A 27,380-nucleotide genomic window follows, 5' to 3' on the forward strand; every position below is an offset into this window, starting at 1 on the left:
TTTTCTTTGCTCTTGTATGTGTGAGTTAGAGCCTTATTGTTAGAGGAAGATGGTCTGTACAACGGTTCTGGCCCAGATCCTAAAGTGGGTGGGAGGTGATAGGAAATAGGAGAGGAATTTGAGGATAATCTCAACCACACATGCTGGGGTAAGATATGTGAATTGTTCATGACACTCACAAGAATTGTCACATTTTCTTACTCTCTCTAAATTAAATGAAATTTGACTTCAAGTCTACACATCCTGAAGTTAGAAGTGTCTGTTATAAATGATTGGTGATTGCTCCCATGTAGTAGGATCATATAAGAACACTTGAACTCACGTAGCACCTGGAAAATGAAAGCAGGACCTAAATCTAATTTCAGGTAGCTGCTATTATTACCATTGGTTCTTCTAGCATGTGATGCCTCTGTCCAGTGCTGATTCTCCATTGTCTGTCTGGCACTGGGTGCCTCTCTGGGTGGGCTGCCTTCATGCTACCTACAGGGAACTTCTCCACCAGTCACAGGTTCTATGGTGGGCACTGTTCCATTACTTACTGCTATTTAACAAAACTCCCCAAAACTTAGTAGCTTAAAACAACAATGATTTATTATTATTTTATTGTTTTATTGAAACATAAACGATTATACGTATTTGTGGGGTACAGAGTTGATTATAAGTATTTGAGTACAATATGTGATAATCCAACCAAGAGATTTGGCATGTTTGTCATTACAAAACGTACTCATTCTTTGTGTCCATCAATATCTCATGATTTTGGAGGTTGGCTGGATGGTTCTTCTGCTGGTCTTGCCTAGGCTAACTCACGTAGCTATATTCAGCAGATGCATTGGCTGAGGGTTAGTTCAGATGAGACAGATGGGATGACTGGACCTCTCATTGCATGTGGTCTTTCTGCAGGTCTTCATGGCACAGTAGTCACAGAATTCTAAGAGGGTGACAATGAGGGCTGTGTGTTCTCTTGAGGCTTTGCTTCAGAAGTTGCACAGTGTCATTTCCACCACATCCTGTTGGGCAAAGCAAGTCAGAGAGTCAACCCAGATTTCAGGGGAGAGAAAATAGACTCCAGCTCTTGATGGGAGGAATAGCAAAGTCCCATTGCAAAATGACATTCAACATGGAAAGATTGTGCCCTCTTTGGAAACAATCTAATGATGGGGGGAATAAAATGTCTCTTAAACTTTTAAATCTCTAGCCAATAAAAAAAAAAATGTACTGTAAATTTCTCAGATTATTTTTTCTAAATTATAATTTTATCATAAACTATATGAGTATATATAGTACATAACAATAAAAGAATAAAAATTTAAAAATTAAACTAACCTGTCTTAAGAGATATAACATTCCCAGTACCTTGGAACTTCCAAATGCTTCTTCACAATCAGTTCCCCTTCTCTGCCACCCTCTCCAGGGTCAACCACTACTCTATATTTCATGCTAATTATTCCCTTGTGTGCTTTTATAACAGGAGTTGGTAAGCCTAACGACATGTTGCTTAGTTTTGCCTGTTTGTTGAACTTCACATAAAATAAATCTTACTGTGATTTGATTTTATTACTCGATATTGCTTTTGAGGTTCATCCATGTTAATGTGTATAGCTGTGGTTTTTCATGTTCACTTCTGTAGAGTTTTCCATTGTAGGAATATACACTGATTTACTTACCTATTACACTGTTATTGAAGTTTAAGTTTTTCCAATTTTAAAAAAATATTATGAACAATGCTGCTATGAACATTCTTTTCAAAAGTTCATTTAGGGTTCATACCTAGTCCTAGAAGAATTTCTGGGTCATGGTACAAGAAATGTTCAGCTTTACTAGGTAATACCAAACTATTTTCCAATTTACATTCCCTTCAGTATTGTATAAAAGGTCTCATTGCTCCATACCTGGGCAAACGTGACATTCTCAAGCTAATTTTTTTCAAATTTGGTAATCATTAATTAGTATCCCATTATGGTTTTAATGGGCATTTTACTCACCAATAATGAGGTTGAGACTATTTCCGCAGGCTTATTGATTATTTCTGTTTATTCTTCCTAAAAATGCCTGTCAATATATTTCATCCAACTCTGTTTGAGATGTCTTTTACTTATTCTTGAGAATTCTTTGTATACTCAGGATACTACCCTTTGTTAGTTATATGTATTGAAAATATCTTCTCCCAGTTAGTGGCTCATCTTTTTACACTTGACACAATAAGTTTCCCTTAATCACCCCAGTATAGCTCTAATTGTATTCAAAATGACCGCACTTTTCTGACCTCAAACCCTTGTCCTTATCCAAATTCATATACCTTAACCTTTTTCCTTAGGAAAATTCCTTTCCATCAGGCCAGAGACCACTCATGGAAATAAACTCCCAGGAGGCTCACCCATTCCTCGACATGCCCAGAAAGGTATGAATCCTTGTTTCTTAGAAAAGGCCTTCCAAGTCGTGCCATGATGAATGGCCCAAACAAGCCACTCACAGAGACAGTGAGTGGAGCCAGCAGGTGGAGCGAGAACTCCCAGCTCCACAGCTGCAGTGAGGAGCAGACCACCAGTCTGCCGAGAGCTGGCAGGATGGAGGAAGAGACTGGTGTCAACTTAAGCTTTGTACATACGCTGGAGAACCACCTCTTTCTTCCACCCTCAGTCTCAGTTGTTTCTTCTGCTCTCTCACACTTTACCTCTCCACCTGTGGCCTCATCCCCTCTCTTCTCTCTCTATCAGGGTGGTCCTGTTTCCAGTCCATGGCAAACACGGGGCAGCCTGGCATAAGACATTTTATCATCACAATGAAGTACATAAAGTGTCCAGCTAAAACCTTGATGGAAACTTTTGTTCAAGTTTTGACATGCTTGCTATCCACAGCCTGAAGGTCTGCCCTGACTTAGACTTTTTCAAAGCATTCCAGTTGAGAATGTGCCTATTTAGAATCATGTTTTGTTTATGTTCTCCTTTGCATTCAACACAAGGAACGTTATAATCTTCTGAACCTTCCCAGCCAGACCTTCAGGGTCACCTTAGAGTAATCTTAGGTTCTTTTTCTCTCTGAAAGCTCATCACCTCTCTATGAACCTGAGATATTTTAGAAAGCCATGTGGGGATCGCCATCGAGGAAGAAGATGTGGTATAGGCCCTGCAGAGTACATAGAGTATTAAAAGAGAGTTTTATAGCTAGTCAGAGTATGAAGCTATCTGTGGTCAGAGTGTTAAATAAGAGCTTTAAAATAGTTCAAGAAAGTCCTCGGGGAGCAACTACACCCTCGTCACCAGGGCTCTCTCCCCAACATGGTGCCTGGTGCACATAGCCAGCCTCTCTGGGGTCCCACCATTTCCCTGGGGCTCTGCCTCACCAGCTTCGGTCCTATCTCCATCTTCAGCAATCACCTCCTCCCCTCTGCATTGGCTTCTTCCTTCCCCACACACAGCACTTGGCATAATCTTCTAAATTTAGATGTTTAGGCTTCACAAAAACAGGAAAAAGAGTATGACCTCAAGCAACTTCTGAACCGTACGTAGCCCAGCAAACACCCTAGAGGCCAGGACCACCGAGGAAAACTTAGCGGGAACAAACACAAGTTAAGAGCTTCATAAATTACCTGGCCACACCAGTCAGGAGCAAGCTTCCATCCTGCTAGTCTGAGATCTCACTGGTGGCAGAATGGGATGGGGCGAGGAAGGGACAGGCTCTCGGCAGTAGGACAGCAGGTCTAGGTTGAGGCTATGACTGGTGAGATTCTCCCAAGACTGCAGAGCCTTGACTATTTGTACCACTCATTTGGTTTTAGATCACATGTTTCTTTGCGGCAAATTCTGATATTGTCATCTTGTGTCTCCATTTAGTTCTCGAATTCACATGTCCCTTATTACAGTTATATATCCTGCCTTGCCAACTACACTCAATTCTTATAAGATCAGGGACCCAGATACATGCCTCTTTATATAACACGTAGAACCCTACAGGTACTCAAAAAGCATCAATCAAATGAAATCATGACTTTTTAAAATTTAGACAAACCCCCTATCTTTCCAAAGTAAGATCCTAATTATTTTAGTCTTTCTTCTCTTAAAGTTCCCCCAACCCTGAATAACTATAGTTACTACATTCCAAATAATCCTCCTATGTGCAAAGAAAGGTATGTCAACCACAGAAGAGTCATGTTTTTAAGGAAGCAAATATTTAATTTTTTAATGAAATATTTTGTATTTAATTTTCTATATTAGGCTGATGAGGTGGAATATTTTTTGTCTACCTCAGGTGAAGCAACGTATTTAAGGATCAAAGTGTGGTCCACAACCCTTGAAGCCCGTGAGACCCACTCAGAGGGTCAGCAAAGTAAAAACTATTTTCGTAATAGTACTAAAATCATTTGTATTTGTTACTGTGCAGGATTGGCACTGGATTGGCACTTACGGTACAAAAGCAATGGTGGGTCAAACTGCTGGCACCTTAGCACTAGTAGTCATTGCATTCTCCACCACCATGCACTCACAGTTAAAAAAAAGAAAGAAAAAGCCAATTTCACTTAAGAATGTCCTTAATGAAGCAGTAAAAATTATTGATTGTATTCAGTTTTGACCCTTAAGAACACAACTTTTTAATATCCTGGGTGACAAAATGAGAATTACACATAAATCACTTCTGTTGCCTTTTAAATATGAAGACTGTCTCGAGGAAAAGCACTCATACAATTAATTGTGAGCCACACTCACTTTTTTCATGGAACACCAATTTACCTGAAATAATGACCGACAGACAAAATATGGCTGTAGGATTTAGCAGATATTTTCCCCAGAATGAACAAGCTGAGCCTATCACTTCAAAGAAATAAAACTAACAGTATTCATTGCCAATAATAAAAGTCTAGTTTTCAAGCAAAAATTAGAATTTTGGAAAACTTGTATCCCTCACTGAAAGCTGAACAGCTTCTGAAGGCCTAAATACTTTTCTCATGAGATCCACGGTGATATTGCCAAATAGATTTTCAATATTGTAGAATGAAACATATCAACATGTGGAACATGTACAGAACTCAGTGAATTTTCAAACAAATAATTCACTATGTTACACAAAGTACGCATACATTTAAAATTTTTTTTAAAAATTTCAAAGTGCAAGATAAACCAATGGATTTTAATATAACAGAACATGAAAAGTTAATGTGGTTTCAGATTCCATGTTGCAACTAACCTCTAAGGAATTACCACTTGTTGAGTTTTGGTATAATATCAAAGAAAAATATTCACAATTATCTAAAAAGACTGTGAAGATATACTCCTTTTCCAACTACTTATCTATGGTGAGGCCAGATTTTCTTCATATACTTCAATTAAAACAGCATCGTGACTCGAAAGCAGAAGCAAAAACAATCATCCAACTCTTTCCTACTAAATTATACATTAAAGAGACTTGCAAAAATATAAAACAATGCCATTCTTCTCACTAATTTTTTATTCCAAAACTCAATTAAAATTGTTCACATTAACAGGTAATGGGTTTGTTACAATTTTTAAATGAACTAATACATAACTCTCTGGAGTCCTCAGTAAATTTTAATTTTTGGTATAGGGACTCAAAAAATTTGAGAACCAACTTGTCAGTCTCCTTCTTTGATCATAACTTACTGGCAGGGAGGAGCATGTTCATATTAAAATGGCATTCCCTGTTCTATGTAATCCTTTCATTTCTGCCTAGTGTTTGATATGAACTTGATCTGACAGAAGTTATATGCTTTCCTGTTTCTTTCCTTTGTGGGATCTTTACCTTCTCCCGTGAAACCCTTTTGCCTCCAGTGATTTCTTTTACTGTTCTAGTGAACATATGATTTTTCCTTCAATATTTAATTTGTAAAATTGGTGACATTCACCTCTCAGCAAAGTATTTTTAAAGTCTTCAGTTTCCCTTTGTATTATTTTAAAATGTGACTACAGGTATTTATTTCAATCTAGCAGTTCAGTCTTATTTCCTTTATTAAAGTAAGCATCTCAATGGATTTTTTTCTTATTTTCCTCTCCTTTTAAATTCTGCATTTGAGCACACTGTCACTGTTATGTAACAGTTCACCCACAGCTACTTTCTGTAGCTATTCCTGGTCACCACTCAGGACAAAATGCAATATATTTCTTTCCCTGTGGATTTAAAGACTAACTTTTCTAAGAAATAATTTGTATTATCCCAAACTCCTTATTTCTGTTTGTGGTCTTGATTGGAGAAGAATTGCTACAATTTGTATAAATCGTTTGGGGGTAAGTCCCTGGTTCTCATCACTTGGTCTTATTTTGTAACTTCCCTCCTTATTATAACATGTCAGCTCAGGCTTATCATTGAATTCCATAAACATGAGTGAAGCACACAGTGGAATAGATGCTGTGGGGGATACAAATAAGAACACAATATGAAAGACTGAACACACCATGGCCTTTGGTCTCCAGGAGCTCAGTCTAATGGGGAGTAACAGGCTGACAAGAGCAACCCCAGCTGGCACAAACGCAGCGCTTGGGGAACAAAGGGGAGGGTTGCAGGAACTCGCTACCATAGCTGTATCACTGAAGGTGACATTTGTGCCTTAAGGTTCTCCCTCACCCTCTTTGTGTAGCCCTTGTTACCCTGCACTGCACCGCCTCGGCATCTATGAGGCTCAGATTACATGGGCAAGGCATTTGTGTCCATCCACCTCAAGAGGTCATATGTGACCCCCTTTACTTCCCAGTGCCTCCTTCAGGGGGGTCTTTTGTTGCTGTGGTTTGGAGTGCACACCAGTGCTGCACCTGCCTGCCAGAGCCTTAGGTGCTGGGCTCTGCTGCCCTAACTGCCATCACTGAAGTTCAAGAGCTGGGATGATATTTCTATCCGGTCTCTGAGGTCCAAGAAAGCAGTTGGTTACAGTTACTTGTAAGCTCTTAGGATGGCCTGTTTCTCTTGCTTCAGCCCCTCCATGAGGAACTTGGAACAAGCTCTGCAGAGTGGGGGTGGGTTGCGAGAGCCACTACTACCCACGTGTGAACCCTCAGAAACGTAGTTTTTCTCCTCACAGTGAATCCTCTGCTTTCCTGGAGGCACACTGATCCCAGAGGTTAACTCTTTTTTTGTCCTCTCTGTTCATCTACATGATCAAAATAGCCTGGAATCTGACCATCAGCTTCAACGTTCCTTCACCATTTACCCCAGGAACAGGGTCCCCATGCAAATAGGAGTCTTCATGGATACCTGACCATCCCAGCACTTCTGAGGTGGGCATTCAGATTAGGTCCTCTCTGTGCTTTTCTAGCAAGATTTTTTTAATTAGCAAAGTAACACATGGGACTTGATAGTAATAATGTATCAATAATGGTTTATTAATTGTGACAAATGTACCATACCTATGTAAGATGTTAATAATAGAGGGAACTAGGTATGAGGTGTATGAGAACTCTGTGCACCATCTTCTCAATTTTTTTATAAATCTAAAATAAAGAGTTTATTTTAAAAATTATGCCCCGAAAAGGAATACATGCTTTTTTTCAAAAATTCAAATTGCACGCAAATTATACATAAAGTAACAAAAAAAAAAAAAAATTACGTATAGCATCTTCCCCTAATCTCACTCCTCAGAGATAGCTACATTTCAAATTTGTTTTTTTCCTATCTTCACACACACACAAACACACACATACACATACATACACATTATGTACATATATAAAAAATATATATATATACACACTACAAATAGTAAACTTATATTATATATACACATATAAACACTCAAGTATAGATTTTTTAATAATATTATACTTTGCATATTGTCTTAAAACTTTTTTCTCCAGCAACAATATATTACTCTCTTACCATGTCAACTCATGTAATTCTACTTTTTTCTTTTCATCTGATTCATGGTATTTCATAATATGAATGTACCATAACTTATATAATCATTCCCCTACTTATACATATTTATATTGTTCCCAATTTTTTTCTGAAATACTACTACAATGAACATCTTATGTGACCAATTATGTGTAGGCACATTTATTTTTCACAGATAATGCCAAAATAACAAGATTTTAAAATTCTTACCAATCATGCTGCTCTTCACCCCCTTCTATATGTCCATACCCATTCTTCTTCAAGAGTTGTTTGTAGCCTAGTAGTTCTCAGTTCCTTTGTTTGCCCAAAATCTGAACTATGCATATTGTATCCCCAATTCCAAGCACAATGCTTGGTGCATAATAGGTACCCGAATAGCACAAGGAAGGAAGGAAGGAAGCCAGGGACTTCAGCATATTTATTGTTTTATGTTCATAAAACATAAAACATCTTTAATATGAGTTTTCTGCTACTCTGCATGAAAGTAGCTACTTAAAGAGGTCTTAGTTTGGTCTAGGAGCTGGGCTATGGACTGGTGGCTAGTGACTGTAGGAAATTCTTTTCCTTGGCCTTGGAAACCTCAGAAACATCTTAGAATCAGAGAAGAGAAAAGATATGGTAGATTATTTGCAAAAAGGGCCACCATAATTCCCATTTTTTTTGTGTTATCCTCTCATTTGTCTTTGGTCTTGGCTGTGTAACTTGTTTTAGACAATAGGACAATAGGACCTAAAAAGTGTTCATATATTTGGGCTTGTTTTCTCTTGCTGCTCTTGGGAACCTCGAGACCACCATGTGAGAAAGCTACAATTTGGGCTCGCCTATTGGCTGTTTACAGACCACATGGAGTAGAGACAAGCCTCTCAACTGAGTTCTCCTAGATCAACTATCCTGCCAAGCACCAGACATATTAGTGCTGCTACCTAAGAACATCTGGGCCCCCACCAAGCTGCCACCTGACTGAACGAAATAATAAACATTTGTGTTTCAAGCAACTAAGTTTCAAAGTGTTTTTAATGCAGAAAAGATAACTAGTACAAAAGAATTCACTGGAATAGGACAACATGAGGAAGAATAATTTTTAATCTTAGACCTTAACAAAAATACAAAAACCATACATAAAATATTAGCAAACTGAATCCAATAATACACACACACACACACACACACACACACATACACACACACAAGCCATCATGAACAACTTGGGTTATCCCAAGAATACGTGAGGTTTGTCACATAAATCATCCTATTAACAACACACAAACAAATAAAGGGTGGGGTGGGGGAAGAAGAAGACTCAACAATCACAACGATTCCTTGAACTTGTTAAGACAAGTACATAAATATGATGTATGGGGGGAGGGCAGAGAGGGGGAAAGAGGAACGGGTAAAGGGTCACAAAAGTCAACTACTATGTATATTAAGAAGTTAAAAATTTTTTTAAATGATAAAATTTAGAACTTGACCTTTAAAATGAGGAATAAAATAATATGTCCACTATCACTCTACTATTCAATAACATTCGGGAAGTCCTAGTCATTACAATAAGACAAAAAATTAAGATATAAAGTAATTTTAAAGAAAGCAACTAGCCATTCACAAACAATATGATTATGTAATATAGAAAAATCCAAGAGCATCTAAAATCATTACAAGCTTAAAAGACTTAAATATGTTGGCAGGATACAAAATCAACATAAAAAAATCAATAGTGTCTTCCTGAGTAATAGCAGTAACCAATTAGAAAAAGAAAAATTTTTAAATAATCACCACAGTAGAAGCCCAGTCTACCTCTGGTCTGCTTACTCATTTTGGTAATATTTCCATGTGATGTGGATAAACTAGTTGCATATTTCTAAGTTCCATGAATGCAGGGACAATGTCTGTTCCGCTCACCACTGTAACTCTGACGCCTGGTACATAGTGGGTACTCAGTAAATATTTTGACTAAAAAACCTGATAGGGTGACCAACTCTCCTGGTTTGCCCAGGACTGAGGGGCTTCCCAGGACATACAACTTTCAGTGCCAAACTAGAACAGTCTTGAGCAAACTGGAACAGCTGGTCACCCTACCTATCAATGAAACCCAAATGGAAGGGAAAATCCGAGTGTCCATGGTTAACCAAGGAATGAGTTGGTGTTTTCAGGGTTAAAGAAGAAAGTAAATAAATTTTCACTGAGGTTGTTTTAGTGGGTTATTAACCAAATCAGGCTGAAACTAATGGGTAGGGGATGAAAGAGTGCCTCTCCATAATAAAACTTGTACAGAGATATTTTGGAATCTATGACAACATTAAAACCACCAAGAATATGTAGAATTTATAAATATAAGAATCTTCCTACACCATGCTAACACAATCTAACAGCATCCCAAAGTGAGAAGTCATAAAAGAATTGTCTTCATTAAATTGCAAGTAAAACTGCAATATCTTTTCTCCCAAAAGCAACCTGAAAAAATCAAAAGGCCTGTTGTTGCTCTGGAAATGATAATGAAGGAATATTTGTCTGATGAAACAACTACTTCTGATGAGAAAGATACGTAATTAATTTGCATTACATTCAATACCTGAAAATTAATTTTTCTAAAATACCCTCAACAGCAGCACATGTTTTCTATTCCAAATTAATATTCTCTACATTCAAAATTTTGTTATAGCATCAGGAGCATAGATTATTCAATAAATAAATAATATTTGCTAGGGTTTGAATGTATATGTTCCTCCAAAATCCATAGGTTAAAACTTAAACCCCAAGGTGATAGTATTAAGAGATGGGGCCTTTGGGAGGCAATTAAGCCATGAGGGACTAATTCCACTCTCCTGAATCGGTTTAATAGCCTTATAAAAGAGGCTTCAGAGAGCTACCTGGCCCTCCCATCTCTTTTTACCATGTGAGGACACAGTGTTCGTCCCTTCTGCCATGTGAGGACGCAGCAACAAGGTGCCATCTTGGAAGAAGAGAATGAGACTTCACCATACACTGAATCTCCCAGCTCCTTTATCTTGGACTTCTCAGCCTCCAGAAATGTGAAAAATAAAATCCTATAGTCTATAAATTACCAAATCTAAGGTATTTTGTTATAGCATCAAGAACGAACTAAAATAATATCACTTACCAAAAAGTGTTTTGTCATTTTCCATGACTTACCTACCAACAAATAAACTCCTTTAGCACTTGTGATATTGTAAAATATATACTTGGTTTTCATCCCCATTTTCTGACATACCTCTCCTAAAACTTCTTGGAATCTCTGGAGTGATAAGAGTGTCTTTTGCATACCAATAAGATGACCGGTCATGGGGTCCCAAGGTGCTTCACGATGGGGCTGGTCACCAGAAAAACCAAGGCATGATTAAAGCACTGGTACTTTCAGTTCCACCCTCCAACCTCTAGGGAGGGGAGAGGGGCTGAAGGTTAAGTTGATCGCCAAAGGCCAATGACATGATCAACCACGCCCATGTAATGAAGCTTCCACAAAAGCCCAAAGAAGATAGAGAACAGTTGGGCTCCTGGATAGCTGAACACATGGAGGATGGCATGCCTGGAGAGCACATGGAAGTTTTGTGCCCCTTCCCACATGCTCTGCCCTGTGCATCTTTTCCATGTGGCTGTTCATCTGTATCCTTTCTAATATTCTCTAAAATAAATGGGTAAACATAAGTAAAGTGTTTCCCTGAGTTCTGTGAGCTGCTGTAGAAAATTAATTGAAACCAAGGAGGGAGTCATGGGAAGCCCAACTTATAGGTGGTCAGTCAGAAGCACTGGTCACAACCAGGCACTTGTGGCTGGCATCTGAAGTGAGGGCAGTCTTGTGGGGCTGAGCCCTGTGGGATCAATGCTATCTCCAGGTAGGTAGTGTCAGAATTGAATTGAATTGTAGGACACCCAGCTGGCATCTGCTGTAGATTTGCTTGGTGTGTGGGGAAAAATCCCCACACCCATTTTGGTGTCAGAAGCGTTGAGTAGTTTGTGAGAGTAGAAAAAGTACTTCAGTTTTTCCTATATATTTTACAGCATTCCTATGTGACTTATCACTTCCAACTGAAATATTTATGTATGGTTTCTGTTTCATTCTTCTTCTATATTACACACATCTTGATAATTCTGCCTTGATGATACTTTTATACTTCTCTTCTGCTTAAGTTGATCCTAAGTCTAACGTAATAGGAATAGAAACAGAAAGCAGATACATTTAGAGTACTTTTGGATCGATTAGCCAAGCTGTGATGGAAAAGGAGAAAAATAAATACTGAGTACCTACAATGTGCCATCAAATAAGTTGTCTCATTTAATCTTTAAAATAACTTTGAGAGGACATCCTTGTTTACTTATGAGGAAATTAGGGCTCCATAAGTTTGATTATATTGAAGAAGTTCATTTAGCTACTGAACTACAGAGTTCAAATTCATTTCTGATCAATCTACCTCCAAAGGCTGTGCTCTCTCACTGCATCTCATTTGGGTGAACACACCCAGATGGTTTGGGTAGTCTATGATAAATGAATAATTGGGATCCAAATCATTGAAAAGTTGAATGTTTTGGGTTTTAACTTATAACAAATATAAGAAAATTAACTTGTATAAATACTTAATTCTAATTTTATATTTTATTATGAACAAGATTTTTAACTTCAAATTTTGATTAAGCTCAATAAGTCACATATACAATAAATTTTGCCTGTCCCCCTCCAAAAATAATAAAACTCACCACTTTGTAGATAAATCTGTTCTCTTATTTCAGCTTCAATGTATATTAGTAGTTTAAGTTGGAATTTTATATTATTTCAAAACTTCATCTAACTTAGGATATTATCTCACTTTGGATCAAACTGTCTGACACATGATGCAATGAATCAGCCACACAGCTACAATTGCTAACTAATGTTTTCTGCATTAAAAAAAAAAAAAAACAACTGCCTCAAATGCTTGACTTTATCAAAATTTACTTCACCCTGTTCAAGTGATATTGGTGCCACTGTATTATTTGTTAGATTATTTAATACTACTAATTTTATTTACATAAAATTATTTTTAGATTGTGAAAAAATTCATGTTGTTATAACAACTAAAAAAATGCATTTGTGTATAAAGAAAAATTTAATAGAACAAATGAGGTTAGAGAAATAGGCAGGCATATGTTTATATTAGGGTTCTCTAAGTCAGAAAAAGGAGTTTGGACTTTTCTGGTGTTCCATGGGAAACCAATAGAAGATTTTAAGCAGGGGAATAACATTATCTGATTTATGTTTTAAGAAAAGCACTGGGGCTGCAGTGTGAGTGTGGGCTGTAATGTAGGGCAAGAGTTGTATCCAGTAGGCCAGTTGAGAAATGTGGTCAAACAATGTGTGGGGGAAGGACGGTGGTGACTGGGAATGGTAGGGAAATGGTAGAAACAGACAGAAGGGTCATTTTTGGTATTCTGTTGCTGGACTGGATTGGGGGATGAGCTGGCTGGAGAAAACAAAAGAGTCAGAGATATCTCCTAGCTTTGAGGGCTGAGCTACGGATGGCAGCATTTCCTGAAATAGATAAGGGAGAAACAGAATGCTTCCCCTATTGCAAAGGTTTGTGTTTGTGTGTGTTTGGGGGATGGTGTGCCTGTGAGAATTTTACCCTACTCCACTGTTTATATACATTTTGTAGTTTTCCAGTTGTGGCAGGCTCATGATCCTGTCTTCCTTGTGCTCATGCCTTACAGGATCCCCTCCTTTTATGTAAGGATGGGACCTGTGACCTGCTTCTAACCAATGGAACACAGCAAATGTGACAGGATGTACATGAAAACGTGTACAAGATTGCATTACATAACATGGTAACCCATTTGCTAAGAGACTCTCTCCCTCGCTGGCTTTGAAAGAGCAAGCTGCCATGTTTTGAGCTGGCCTATGAAGTGGGCCAAGTGATAGGCAACTGGGGCAGCCTCTGCTTAATAACCAGAAAGAAACTGAGGTCCTCAGTACAACAACTTGCAGGAAACTAAATGCTGTCCACAACCACATGAACTTGGAAGCAGATCCTCCCCCAGTTGAGCCCCAGCCAACACCTTGATTGTGCCCTTCTGACACCCTGAAGCAGCTAGGCTGTGCCTGAACTCCTGATCCACAGAAACTGTGAGATAATAAATGTGTGTTGTTTTAAGCCATACATTTGTGATAATATTGCTAAGCAGCAATAGATAATATACCAACTTTCTTAAAATCTCTTCTTAAAAGAAATTTTAGTTGTAATAGGACTCAAGTTACTCACACACACAAATCCTCATTACTGATTTGAAAAAGTTGCTTTTCATAAAGGTATAATACTTATAAAAGTGTAAGTCCACATACTCTCACCAATAACAAGTATATAAAAGTGTTGCATATATCTGTCAGTTCAGCACTTACAGAATTGTAAGTTACAAGGAAATTTGGATGGATGAAGCAACGTGCTCAAGTTCCTGCAGCCTGTTAGTGACAAATCCAGGAGCAAAACTTACCATATTGAAAGGTGATTTTGGCATTCATGTGACATATAACCATGAGGAAAAGCTTGACAATCTTCCATTTTTTAAAGTGTACTTGTATACCACCCAAACCTTTCAAGAACTCCTAAAAGGCAAAAATTTTCTCACCTAGGAAGGATGCTGCCATCTGTAAACTTCAGCATTATAAAACTCATCAGGGCTGAATAAAATGGCTTTTATTTGTATTTGACTCCTTAATTCACTCTAATTGTTTAATAATAAAAGAGAAAGTGTTTTTTAGCTTTTCTATTTCATTCACATTTTCATTACATGGATATATGGCCATTGTAGATGCTGAAAAAGAAGGAAAGCCCAGCCATCGGACTCACAAAGCCACTGGTTTAAAGTGTCATAGATAGATTTGTCTTGGTTTAACAAAAAGTTGTCTTAAAATGTTTCATTTGGTTCTGATAAGAAAGCATTCATGATAAAGTATGCACAGTGCCTGTTGTTGTTATTCCTAGACAGAAAGGAAAAGGGAGGTGCACAGGGACAGTGTGTACCAAACTTTAAGCAAGCAATGAAGGGAACCGCACCACCCTATTATTCTGTAATTCCCCATAATTTTACTTCCATCAGTTTGTCATCCTATTTGATAAAGACCTTGATAAAAAGAAAAGAGAATGTTCAGCAGCATGCTGACAGTAACTGGGAATGATTCATAAAAGTGAACAATTGCTCAACAATTGCCAGGTGGGGAAAGTGGCAGAAAAGTTGCAACAATATAAACAAATACTGTTGGACTTATGCTAGAAGCCTGAAAGATATTAATAGATAAACCAAAGTGTTGAGCAGGCAAAACCTGATATGTCTTCAATTTTTTGGCAGACATTTAGTGAGCACTTACTGTGGATCAGAAACTGTGCTAGGCCCTGGGAATATAAAAACGAATAAGATACAGTCTTTGACTTCAATAAAAATAAATTGTAATAGAGTTCTACAATAGAAAAATATACAAGGTTGAAATATACAAGGCCAAAGACAAAAATAAAAGATGAATTCAACCACAGGAGTTAGAGAAAGTTTCTTAGAGGAAATGTCTGAATTGAGTTTTCTGGGATGAATAGGAAAATAATCAGGAAAAAAAAATAAAGGAAGATCAAGTGCAAAAACACAACAGATGCTTCCCAGTTTCAAGACTTACTACAGTAATTAATAGAGTGTGGTTCAGGCATAAGGATAGACATATAGATCAGTGGAATAGAATTAAGAGTCCAAAAATAAACCCTCACACTTAGAATCAATTGACTTTTGACAAAGGTGCCAAGACATTCAAAGGGAGAACTGTCAACCTTCAAACTCATAAACTAATTAGATGTTTGTTGTTTGAAGCCACTTTGTTTTGGGATTGTTTGCAGCATTTTTGTGTGTGGAAATAGGTAACTGATAGAGCAGGATAACAGCATTCAAGTGTCACTTCAGGAACTTGAAGGAAGGGGATAGAGAGGACAGGCAACGAAATTTAGAACTTTCTGGACACCAAATCCCTTACAGAGAAGGAGTGAGAGGGTTAGATATACATACATTCAATTGTGCATGCATGGATGTGCATGCATAAAAATATAAAATTCTAGTAAAAGTAGTAAAGGTGATTAGAAATTCCACAGTGACATTTAAAAAATATAGCATATACTTATACTTTTTACTATCTAGTAGTGATTGTATTGAAAAATCTATCTTAATTTTTTCAATACAAAAATTTAGCCAAGCAACATCACATCTGTGCTATTCTTGCCCAAAATGTATAACCTCAGTATATTCATAAGCGAATGTCAGAGTAATCCAAATCAGGGGACATTCTACTAAAAAACTGGCCAATACCCTCAAAGTGTCAAGGTCACGAAAGACAAAAAAGATTGAGGAACTTTCCAGGTTAGAGGAAATAAAGGAGACATGACAATTAAATGAAATGTGGAATCCTTGGTTTCTGGAAAAGAAAAAAGACATTAGTAGGACAACTGGCAAATTTTGAATAAGATCTGTAGATTAGTTAATAGTAAAATGTATTAAATTCATTAAATCGATCTATTAATTTTCTGGTTTCAGTAGTTGTTCTATGAATAAATAAGTGGTCAACATTTGGGGAAGCTAGGTTAAAGTTTTACATGGGATCCCTGTGTGCTGTTTTTGCAACTTTTTTGTAGGCCTAAAATTGTTTCAAAATAAAAACTTTTCTATAAAGTTTCACCAATTATAATATGATCATAATAATATTTTTTCTAAAAAGGGGGAAAAGAATATATATAATTGTTAACAGTAGCTATTTTCCACAAATAATTGGTTGACATGCCAGCTATTATTTTGGTATTGGGGCTACAGCAGTCAACAAAACAGAAAAAATCCCTGCTCTTATGGACTGTTTCTCATAAGGTAGACAGAAAATATACAGGATAATTTCAGCTGTTGCTAAATACTATATGGGAAAAAAACAGGGTAAGGGAGTAGAAAAGGACTGGTTAGGCTACTTTAGATCAGATGGTCAGAAAAACTCTCTTAGATGGGGTGTTATTTGAATGAGACCTGAATAACCTAAGGAGCTGAATGACCCTTTGTGAAGACATAAAAGGGACATTTTAGGCAGGGAAAAGCAAAACAAAGGCCCTGGGTCAGAAGCAAGTATGAAATGTGCCAAGAAGAGCAAGGCTAGCCTAGTCCAGGGTGGAATGTTACCAGGTCAGACAGGAGCTGTAGGCATCGTCCAGAACAGACAGGCCAGAATAAGGAGTTTGTATTTTATGTACAAAAGGAAGCAATTGGGATGGTTTAAAAGGTGTGGGTCATGATGTGACTGGCATTCTTAAAAACGTCATTTCACTTTTTGTGGAAAATGACATGCAAGAGGACAAGAGTGGCAGCAGAGAGGCCTGTTAAGACGCAATTGTAGTAATCTAGAGGAGGAAGAGTGGTGGTCAGCAAAAGTGGAAAGCAGCGAATGACTCTGAACATACTTTGTTGGAGGTAGAGCTGACTAAATTTTGCAGATGGATTCAATGTGGGGGGTAAGGAAAAGCAAGGCACCTAGGATAATTCCTTGTTTCCTTGTCCAACTTGGGTGGATTTTGATGCCATTTACCAGAGAAGAGAGATGAAGGAACAGTTTTCTGAGTAGGAAAATCAATATTTCTGTTCTGAACACATTAGATTTGAGATCTTCTTTAGACCTTCATTATTTCATGTTTTTGCAATAATTATGTTGTATATATATATATATGTAAATGTATGGGTATTTTTACGAGCTCACATTTTGAAAAAAATAATGAAGTAGGTGTTGGAATGTTCAAAGAATGTTAGACTAACCTGGTACTTCAATCATTCAGATAAAGAGAGAGGGCATATGTTGCCTGGAAAAGTTACTGAGACAAGACTAACATATAGGACAAATAGCTCCATCCTAGAAACAAGCAGTAGTAGAATTCACAAGTAAAAGCTATGTATTAAATTTGTTCCTGAGCGTGAACAATGATGAGCTTCCATGGGTGAACCTTTTCACAATTGTCATCACCCACATAAATACAACATTTTTCAAGAGAAAAACAAATGAAATCATGCAACTATCTTTCAAGTTTAGAAAAGGGAACTCTGACCAAATGTGCAAGTGAGAAGAGATAAAACAGTAATTTATTTTTCTTTCTCTTTAAAGGAACAGTACACAGGAAATCTGGAGACTACAGGAGGGTCATTATTGGAGAGACTATGGTATAGCAGTCAAAACTGTGGACTGTGGAGCCCAGTGGCTTGTGCTCTAATCTCATCTCTACCACTTGCTGGTTGTATAACTTTGTTGAAATTCCATAACCTCTCTGTGCCTCACTTAAGTTATAACATCTGTAAAACAGGATAATAATATATGCTAGCCCCTGTGATGCACCCCTCATGTCCCCTTCCCAGATTCCCCTTCTCAGCTGCTGGGAGCATTACCAGAAGCTGGCCCTTAGCTGTCACCCTCTTTGGGGATTGCCTTGGCTAAGGAAATTGTCTCTCCCCGGATTATGCCTCCTTCCAGGGACAGGCCATATCCAATGACTGATCAACAAGGGGGTATAAAAGCCTGGCCCCATCGCCCCAATTCAGGGTAGCTAGAAAGAAAGGTCTTGCCAGCTCCAGAGCTTCATATGGAGTTGGCCGAGGCCTTCACTGGGCCTGCCTTTCAGCTCAATCTCTCACTCTGCCCAAACCTGCTTTCTTCCCCCTCCTTCCCCAGGTGTTGATCCCAAGGCCACTCCCTAACAAACATCCTGCATGCTAATCTCCCTCTCGGACACTGCTTCCCAGGGAACCCAACCTGCAACATAAGAGTACCCTCCTCATACAGTGATCCTTAGGAATAAATAAGTCACCATACATAAAGCACTTAAAAGAGTACTTGTGCATAGTAAGTGCAATAAAAGTGTTGGCTATTATTATTGAAGTGATCTGCTTATGAGGCTATCAACTCCTGCAATAGTCTTTCTTTCTCCCCCCAGTCAGAAACAGCTCATTCATTGTAGTGTTTTAATTTTCCATATGTTGTAAATAAAGTTAACTGGCTTGTTTTTGGTGATGAGAAAAGAAACAAAGTTATTTCTAACCTATTTGTTGCTATTGGAATCTCCTCATTCTTGGTTGTTGGGAGGCATCTCCGTGTTTGCAATCCGACTATAAACACCTTCTGTATCTGCATATTGGGTTTTTTTTTTTTTTTTTATTGAGTAGGTGTGAATTGTATTTTCATTAGGCTTCCATGACATACATTTCCTGAAAGAGAATGTGCATTTGTAGGGTCTTCTTCTGAGATGAGAGGAAACCAAAGTCCTGAACTTAGTCCATTCTGTTGAAATAGAAACAGTTCTGATAACCAGAGGGTTGGATCTTAAGCTCATTAAGTTCATTTCATCACTACATTTCTTAGCCTGGTTCATAAGTATGTGATACTTATGGACTAAAATACAGATTAAGATTTTCCCATAAAACTGAAGGCTTCTAAAACAAGAATAAGCAGAGAGCTTCTGTACTCAAAAACAACAAATGCAAGACCATATACGGCTAAATTTGAAAACAAATGTTACCCAGAAAGTCATTAGATTAGGCCATCTTCTAACACATCAGGAGCAAGAAAGAATTAAAAAATGCAAATTGGCTGAAAAGTAGAGGCTATGATTGGTAAGGAAAATATCTTTGTTTTACCTACAATTCTTCAGACCATTAGTTGTATAATTTGGTTTAAACCATGTATGCAACATACACAACATCTGACTGTATTCCTTTTCTTCTAATTGGTAAGCCAAAAAGCTTGTGATCCCATTCCCTCAAATTTGTTTAATATTACTGCTTGATGCAAAGCCTTCACACTGTGCACAGCTTTGCAAATGACTACCAAAGAGGTGACCCTCTCTGTTCTGTTTAGTGGGAGTTCTGTGCTGTTTGCTTTCTTATTCACTCCTGTTCATTTGAAAGCCTTTGTCTTACGTGAGACTCCAAGTCACTATTCATGGTAGTTGGAGTACAGGTCATCACTCCAGTGGGCACCTCTTTTCTCAGCCACAAGTTGAATAAATTGGGAGTGGCTAGCATGAAGCTCTCGTTTGTCATTAATGTCCACCCATTTCACTCTCTTGGCATCATCACTTCCTCTGGAAGCTGGTCCATTATCTCACCTGATTCATAGTGGTAGTTCACAGCCTCTGTCTCCATCCATGCATTATCTATGTTCCGGGGATTATCCACGTACCCTTTATAGACCACAAAATGTTCCTGGCTGAATAGTTTGTGTAATTGTTTGTCCAACTCCTGTGTTTCTGCTCTGGATTTCTGTAAGGAGTTCTTGGCTTCCTCACCAAATTCTCTCTTCAATGTAGTACTAATCTTCTCTCCTGGATCCACCGTCCCTCCTGGGATGGCCCATTCTGCACAGTCCTTCCTTTTGACAGCTACAAATTGCAGGATGTTTTTCACAGAAACAAGGTGGCTAACTTTAATTCCCTCGCTATCCTTTTTCCACCTGGTTAAGATAGAATCTGCAGCATGATTGGGGCCCCAACTCCCCCAAAGCCTTCGCCCAACCAGTCCTTTCCGACCTGCCGGATTTCTAGGTCTACCATTCTCAACCTAATACAAGCCATTCTGGCTCCTCTCCACATGCCCATCCTTTTCTTTAAATTTACTAGGGAGGTTCCTGTCACCCGCCTGGGGGTCTGCCCACACAGGCCCGGCTAAGACAGAGCCGGCAGTGCTCTCGGCACGGTTGTACTCGGGCTACTCAACCAGCCAGCTCACTTTCTCCTTGGGGACCTGGCTTCGCTCCACCTCGGAGCCAGGGTACGAGATGTCCGCGCCTTGCTGTGGCGGTTCCCAGCAGCGCCCTTCGAACCTGACATAATGAAGTTGGGACGAAACCCACGTGAGGAAAACGGGCTCCAGCTGGAAGGGATATTAGGACAGGACTCGGCCTGACTGCCACAGGGGCCGGGGTCACGGAGAGAGACACCGTCGCTAAAGCCTTTGCCGGGCGGCGTCCAGCCATTCACCACCCAGCGGCCCGCGGGGATTTCAGTAGCTCTCACCGGGGCGCGGTCTCCACAACAGATAGGGGAACACGCCAGCACCCTCCGCTCCCGCCTCCGGGGGCAGGTGCCACGTTTATCTCATAAACGCCCTGCGATGGCCGGGCCTTCCTAAGAGACCGTCTAGTGCTTCCAACCGCGACGACGGGGTGCCGGGACCGCGCGTGGGGCTGACAGCGCGGCCAGGCCAGCGGGGCTGCACCACGACCCCAACCCCGCGCTCCCTCGCCGCCGTCGTCGTGGCCTTTTTTATTTTAAATCGAGAGACTCCGACATCTGGAAGTGCTGGGGTTGAGAACATGGCCATACCACCACCAACAAAATTGCTAAATGACAACAAGAGTGCTTTGCTCCTTACCCAGGTATTAGCCATTTACGGATATATTCATTTCACTAGATACAGGACCTCGGTCTGTTTTGGGGGAGAGCAGAATGAACATGGGGGTGGGGGTGGACCGAATTCTCTGTTCTCGGAGAGGGAGAACTCACCTGGTGCACTGACTGTGGTCCTGATGAGAAATCCACGGGGTGTGACGCGGTCGCGGTATGGGAGTTTCCATCATTTACTGCCCGAATGGTTTGGGCAAGTTGCTTAATGTCTCTTTTTGAAGGAGTATTGGCCATAGCACACCAGGTGCTCTGCAAAGCACAGAAGAGTGGACTGAAGTCTGGACCACGTGACCTCTGCTCTTAAAGGATTCTGGTTGGGGAGGCAGCGCACACATTTATTTAAAAATGGAACTATGGAAGGGCAGTGCCAGGTAATAGTTAAGAGTTGAGCACGGTCAAGTTCAAATCCCAGTTCCAATCTTCCCACCCTCCCAATCTCCTCCCCCCTTAATGTGGGACTTTCTTGGGCAAAGTTACTTAAGCTCTCTTCAGGTTCCTCATGTGTAAAATGGAACTATTAATAATACCTACCCCATAAGATTGTGGTGACAATTAAGTAGGATGCTATATGTAAAGCCATTAACACAATATCTGGTCCACAGTATGCACACAATAAATGCTAGTTGTCATTACTATAGCTGTCATTAACTTTTTTGACTCTGCACCTTGGAAACTGTATAGAGTAGAACAGGGCAGCTTAAATGATTATGGGAATTGAGCAGCTCACTTATGAGGTCAGAGTTAAACAACCTACAATTTCTCTTTCTGGAGAAATTCAGGCTGAGAAATAACAGCATCTAAGTTCTGAAATGATAAATAATGACAAGAGGCACAGTCTTACTCATTACACAGAAGAAAATAAACTGTAGGAAAAGGTGTCTCATCATTCGAATCAGATAGTTTTGGAACAAACGTTCAGTTAGAGTACTGCACACTCTAATTGAAACCCCAAAAATATTTAACACTTCTGAAAGTCTGTTCCATGTTACATCAGTCTCATTAGAAAGATGTGCAATGAATAAATGATTTTATAGTCAAATATATTTGGGGAGTTCTACATCATACCCTTTATCACTCTCTCCACTTAGAAATTCAGGATTCACATCAGTGTTTTAAAGATCCTAAGAATTCCTATAAAAACAAAACACATAAACTCTATACTGTTTAATTTTGTTTCATCTAGTCTTTTCTCAACTATCTGACCAGAAAATGTTTCTTTTATGCAGTAACTGGAAATATTTCAGAAACATACTTCCTCAAGTTTAGGAAAGTTTCAAAATGTGTGTATATGCTTGGGGGTGGATCTCTATTCATTTGAAGTTATTACCGTCATCACTACTACAGAAGGCTACTACCGAATACCTACCCAATGCCCTCATAAAGAACTCTAAACTAGATGAACCAGGCTTCCAGGAGGCTTGAAACCCAGAAATAGATGGGACTATGAAGAACAAAACAGTAGAAAAGGACTGAGAGCAGAGAAATATGAGACCCAGTCATCATTAACCATCATTGTCATCAACATTGTTGAGAATTTGCTGTATACAAGGCACTGTACAAAGTACCACTGGGAAAGAAAGATGATCATTAAGGGACACAGTCCCAGCTCTGTAACTCTTGTTTCTTATGCCTCAATTTTTTCAATCATGAATTCCTATTTCTCTAGGTCTCCTGGAAATGTATTAAGAAAACCACTGATATGAAAACTTAAACATTTGGGGATAAGACACTTGTGAATTTCCCATAATATTATTTCCAGGTATCCTAATCCAACTCACAAGAAAGAAATGAAGTAGAAGTCTTAGGTCTGTTTGTAGCTTCCTCCCTTCATAGGCTGTGTAGCTTTGCATCTGACACTTGGCTTCTCTGGGTCTTGATTCTTCACCATAAAAGGAAATCTGTTGGCCTCTGTTATCTACAAATGTCCTTCCAGCTTTAACATTTTATGATTCTAGGATCTATGAAAATCTCATTATTAGAAGGCGAAGGTCAATTTTTGCTATAAATCAAAAAGACCAAATGTTCAAATATAAACGATCAGATGGTCATGGAGAAAACACACACTTGAGGAAAGCAAGGGAGTAGGACAGTCATGGTGTGTCGTGCACAATGCAGAACTACAATAAGCCAAAGAAGAATTCATGGGACACCTGGAAAGGGACTTTAAAACCAGTAATAAGGTTTTTAAAAATTTTATTTTTAGCATCATCAAAGGGCAGAAAATAGTCAAATCAGACCATTTTATGATCATGGTGCAAAAGATGCCCTAAGATAAGAAAATAAAATACTACAGTAAAGACCAAAAGAATTGTTTGCTGGGAAACCACTGGGGAGATTCCCTTCTCTAAGTTGCCTTGAGGCAGAAATGTCTGAGGTAGAAAAACAGAGCTAGACACAGATAATTTTCTGGTCCTCTCCATGAGAAAACCCTGAAGGAACTGTAAAGGACAATCAGAGAACAAATCTTTGGCCTGTCACTATGAACTATGCTTGGGTCAGAGATTCCCTGTGTGGTTCCCATTTTATTAAGAATATTATGGCAGGGAGAGTGGGAATGCTGAGGAACAGGGTGATTACAGGGCCCAAGCAGTGCAAGAATCCCTAACCATCCTTCCTGCCTCTCTTTGGGAAGCAGAAACAAGTGGTACTTGGCACATTTAATCATCAAAAATTATCAAGGGCCGGCTGGTTAGCTCAGCTGGTTAGAACACAGCCTCGTAACATCAAGGTCAAGGGTTTGGTTCCCCTGCCAGTCAGCCATAAAATAATAATAATAATTATCCATTTTTTTCTAAAGTGATGCTAAGGCTCAACTTCAGAAAAAAATCCGGAAGGAATGCAGAGAAAAGATTTTGTCCTTTCTTTCAGGTAGTAATAATGATAATAAATAACAACAATGAAAATAACTACTATTTACTAAGTTCTTTCTATGTATTAGGCGGTGGTATACAGGTTTGCCCAGGAATGAGTGTCTAGTTTTGAATCCTGATCCAGCCACTTCTTAACTGGTTGACACTGAGGCCCAGAGAAGTTAAGAAACTTGCCCAGTTTTCTCATCCAGGAATAATAATGTTATGTCTATGTTGTAGGGTTGATATGAAATTATTCATTTACAAAGCTCAGAATAATGCTTGGTCCATTGTAAAACCTCAGCAAATATTAGCTACTACAACTATTATTATTAAGCACTTTACATTTATTATCCAATTTAATTCTTAAACAACCCTATGAATTAGGCATGTATACTAATAATAACACCAGTTAACAGACTGAGGACATTGCAGTTCATATAAGCTAAATGTGCCCATGGTCACACAGCTAGTTACTAGTATATACTTCAGAACCAAAAAGGCTTAACAATAAACTTGTATTTTATTGATAGTCTAAATGCATGTTGAATTTGATTTTATATGGCAAAAATAGCACCATTTTATCATAACTATAAAAATTTTTGAGTTATATTAAGAGGAAGAGGTTGGAGACAGTGAAACCATTAGCAACCTCTTGTCGTAACACAGTTGTAAGGGGGAAATGCCCTGAAGTATGGGCCAATTCAGACTAAAAAGACAAGGGAGGGAGACATCCTGAAGTGGAAGGTCTAAAGAGAAGGAAGAGTCAAAGATTCCCCATTTTAATCCTGAAGGGCCTAATCGATGGTGGCAAGAAATAGGGAAGTTAGAAGGGGAGTTGTCAACAGGGGGTTCACTTTTAGGTGTGTTTTAAAGTCACGTGGTAAGTGGATGGAGCATGGGATGAGTGCTTTGGGAACTCAAGATTCTGCCACCAACATCTCTGTGTCTCAGTTCCCTTTTTCACAAAATGAAGAGTTGATCTAGAATTAATCCTGTGGAGTTCTTCCAACTTCCTCGATAAAGCATGCAAATGATTAGAGGGAGTAGAAGGCAGTGAGAGATCAAAGTATTAGATCAGTAGTTTGGCTTTGAAGTAAGAGAGAAAAATGGGACAATTACTACTTTTTTAAGATTAAGGAAAACTGTGCACTTTAAGAAGAAATGACTTACGCAAGATAATTAATACAACCATATGTACAACAGAGGCCATCTCCAAATTAACCTATGAAATCTAAAGTAAAATGTGTAACAGCGAAAGTCAAATAGCCTTTATTTATAGAAGAGATAAGCTTCAGTTTGTGTGGTGTGATGTGAAGGTGTTGGGAAAGTCCAGCTGCTCAAAAAATGCCTTTCTGACCCTCTAAAAATACTGCCTGGATTTACACCATTTAAATAAACCCCTTTGAATGTCCTTCATATGGTAAAATGCACATTTATTTCACATTCAGCTGTTGTCATGCTTTCCAGTGAATTAGTGTAGCAGCATGACAACTAGCTAAGGACAGTCAACTGAGAAGACAAAGATTTGAAGGGGGAGGAGGATGGGATTCCTTTGGTATGTGCAGCATTGCTCAAGTCAATTCAACAACAGGCAGGCACCTGTTATACCCCAGACACTGAGCTAGGGTCAAGAGATAAAAAGGAAAGTAATCTGTGAGTCATTGCCTCAGGATGCTTACAGTCCAGAGAGAATAGACTGCATAAAGTTCATGGGGCTGGCAGAGTTTTGAAAAGTGGGTCCAGGGACTAAGAAAAGAAAGGTGAAGAGATGAGGAAGATTGTTCTTTTCTGCAGCAATTTTGTTGAAGGAATGGATGTCCTGAATTTAAGGAAGGCTTCTACTTGTTCCCAGTGAGTTCCCTCCCCTAAGAAACTACTAAAAATTTAAGCTTGTAGGTTTGACACTCTGTAGTCAATAACAAACAATTCAAATCCCTTTAATTCAATGATTTTGGGTCCTTTGGAATTTAAATTAGTAAAATTTTACTGTATCAGAACTCGTAAACTATATGGTTGACTAATTCATGTCAATTGCTAATTTTTCATGCTCTCTTCCTCTGGAACTTCGCAGTATGCCAGGATTGCTGAGGCTGGTGGGAACCAGGCTGGCAGGAGCAGGAAACAGGAAATGTAGAGGAATTGGAGCTAGAAAGATAACTGAGAACTTCTTTAAACAGCAGACTAAGGAGCACCACATTTTCACAGATAGCATTAAACAAGCACCATAAGACATACCTTCGAGAAATGTACAAAATACTTAATTAGGGCTTTAAAAACTTGGGGGACCAGTTCTGGCTCTGGTATTTACTAGCTGGAGAGCCAGGAGAAATCGTAATATTCACCTATATTTACTGAGTACTGACTACATATCAGGCACCGTGCTACACATTTATAACAGACTGAATGTTTGTGTTTCCCCTGCCCCCAAATTCATATGTTGAAATCCTAACTCCCAACGTGGTGGTATTGGGAAGTGGGGTCTTTGGGAGGTACTTAGGTCATGATGGTGGAGTCCTAATGAATGGGATTAGTGCCCTTATAAAAGAGACACAGAGAGCTCTCTTGCTTGCTTTATTAGTCCATTTGTGTTGCTGTAACAGAAATACCTGAGACTCGGTAATTTATAAAGAACAGAGGTTTATTTGGCTTACGATTCTGGGACAGCTGCATCTGGCACGGGCCTCAGGCTGCTTCTACTCATGGCAGAAAGCAGCAGGCAGCTGGTGGGTACAAGCAGATCACACAGTGAGAGGAAGCAAGAGACAGGGGAGGTGCCAGGGTCTTTTAAAAAACCAGCACTTGTGGGAACTAATAGAGCAAGATCTCACTCAGGTTCCCCTCCCCCAGGAAGAGCATTAATCCATTCATGAGGGATCCACCCCCATGGCTCAAACAGCTTCCAAAACTGTCATATTGGGGATCAGATTTCCGCATGAGTTTTTGGGGAAAAACACATCCAATCTATCACTTGCTGTCTTTCTGGCATGTGAGGCTATGAGAAGTTGGCAGTCTACATTCCAGAAGAGGAAGAGGACCCCCACCAGAACTGTGACTATGCTGGTACCCTGATGTCAGACTTCCAGCCTCCAGAACTGTGCAAAATAAGTGTTTGTTGTATAAGCCACCCAGTCTGTAGTAGTTTGTTACAGCCACACAAACTTACTAAGACAGTGTTTTATATTATATCTACTAACATTTAATTCTCACAACATCCCACTAAAATAGATTCTATCATCTTTCCTATTTTATAGATGAGGAA

At 39.0% G+C, this 27,380-nt stretch overlaps 1 long non-coding RNA gene and 1 pseudogene across 1 annotated transcript in view; both read right to left on the reverse strand.

The window, feature by feature from the left end:
* Positions 1-610: 610 nt before the first annotated feature.
* LOC134382064 (uncharacterized) overlaps positions 611-27,380 on the reverse strand; it is a 31,488-nt gene continuing 4,718 nt past the window's right edge. The window contains exons 2-3 of the long non-coding RNA XR_010024045.1: positions 21,369-21,518; positions 611-1,010 (exon numbers count right to left, since the gene is read on the reverse strand). This is a non-coding gene — a long non-coding RNA (uncharacterized LOC134382064). The remainder of the gene's footprint in view (positions 1,011-21,368; positions 21,519-27,380) is intronic.
* LOC134382416 (ADP-ribose pyrophosphatase, mitochondrial-like) lies at positions 19,802-20,839 on the reverse strand (annotated as a pseudogene).

Source organism: Cynocephalus volans, chromosome 7 (assembly GCF_027409185.1).
Source record: "Cynocephalus volans isolate mCynVol1 chromosome 7, mCynVol1.pri, whole genome shotgun sequence".
Lineage (NCBI taxonomy): Eukaryota > Metazoa > Chordata > Mammalia > Dermoptera > Cynocephalidae > Cynocephalus > Cynocephalus volans.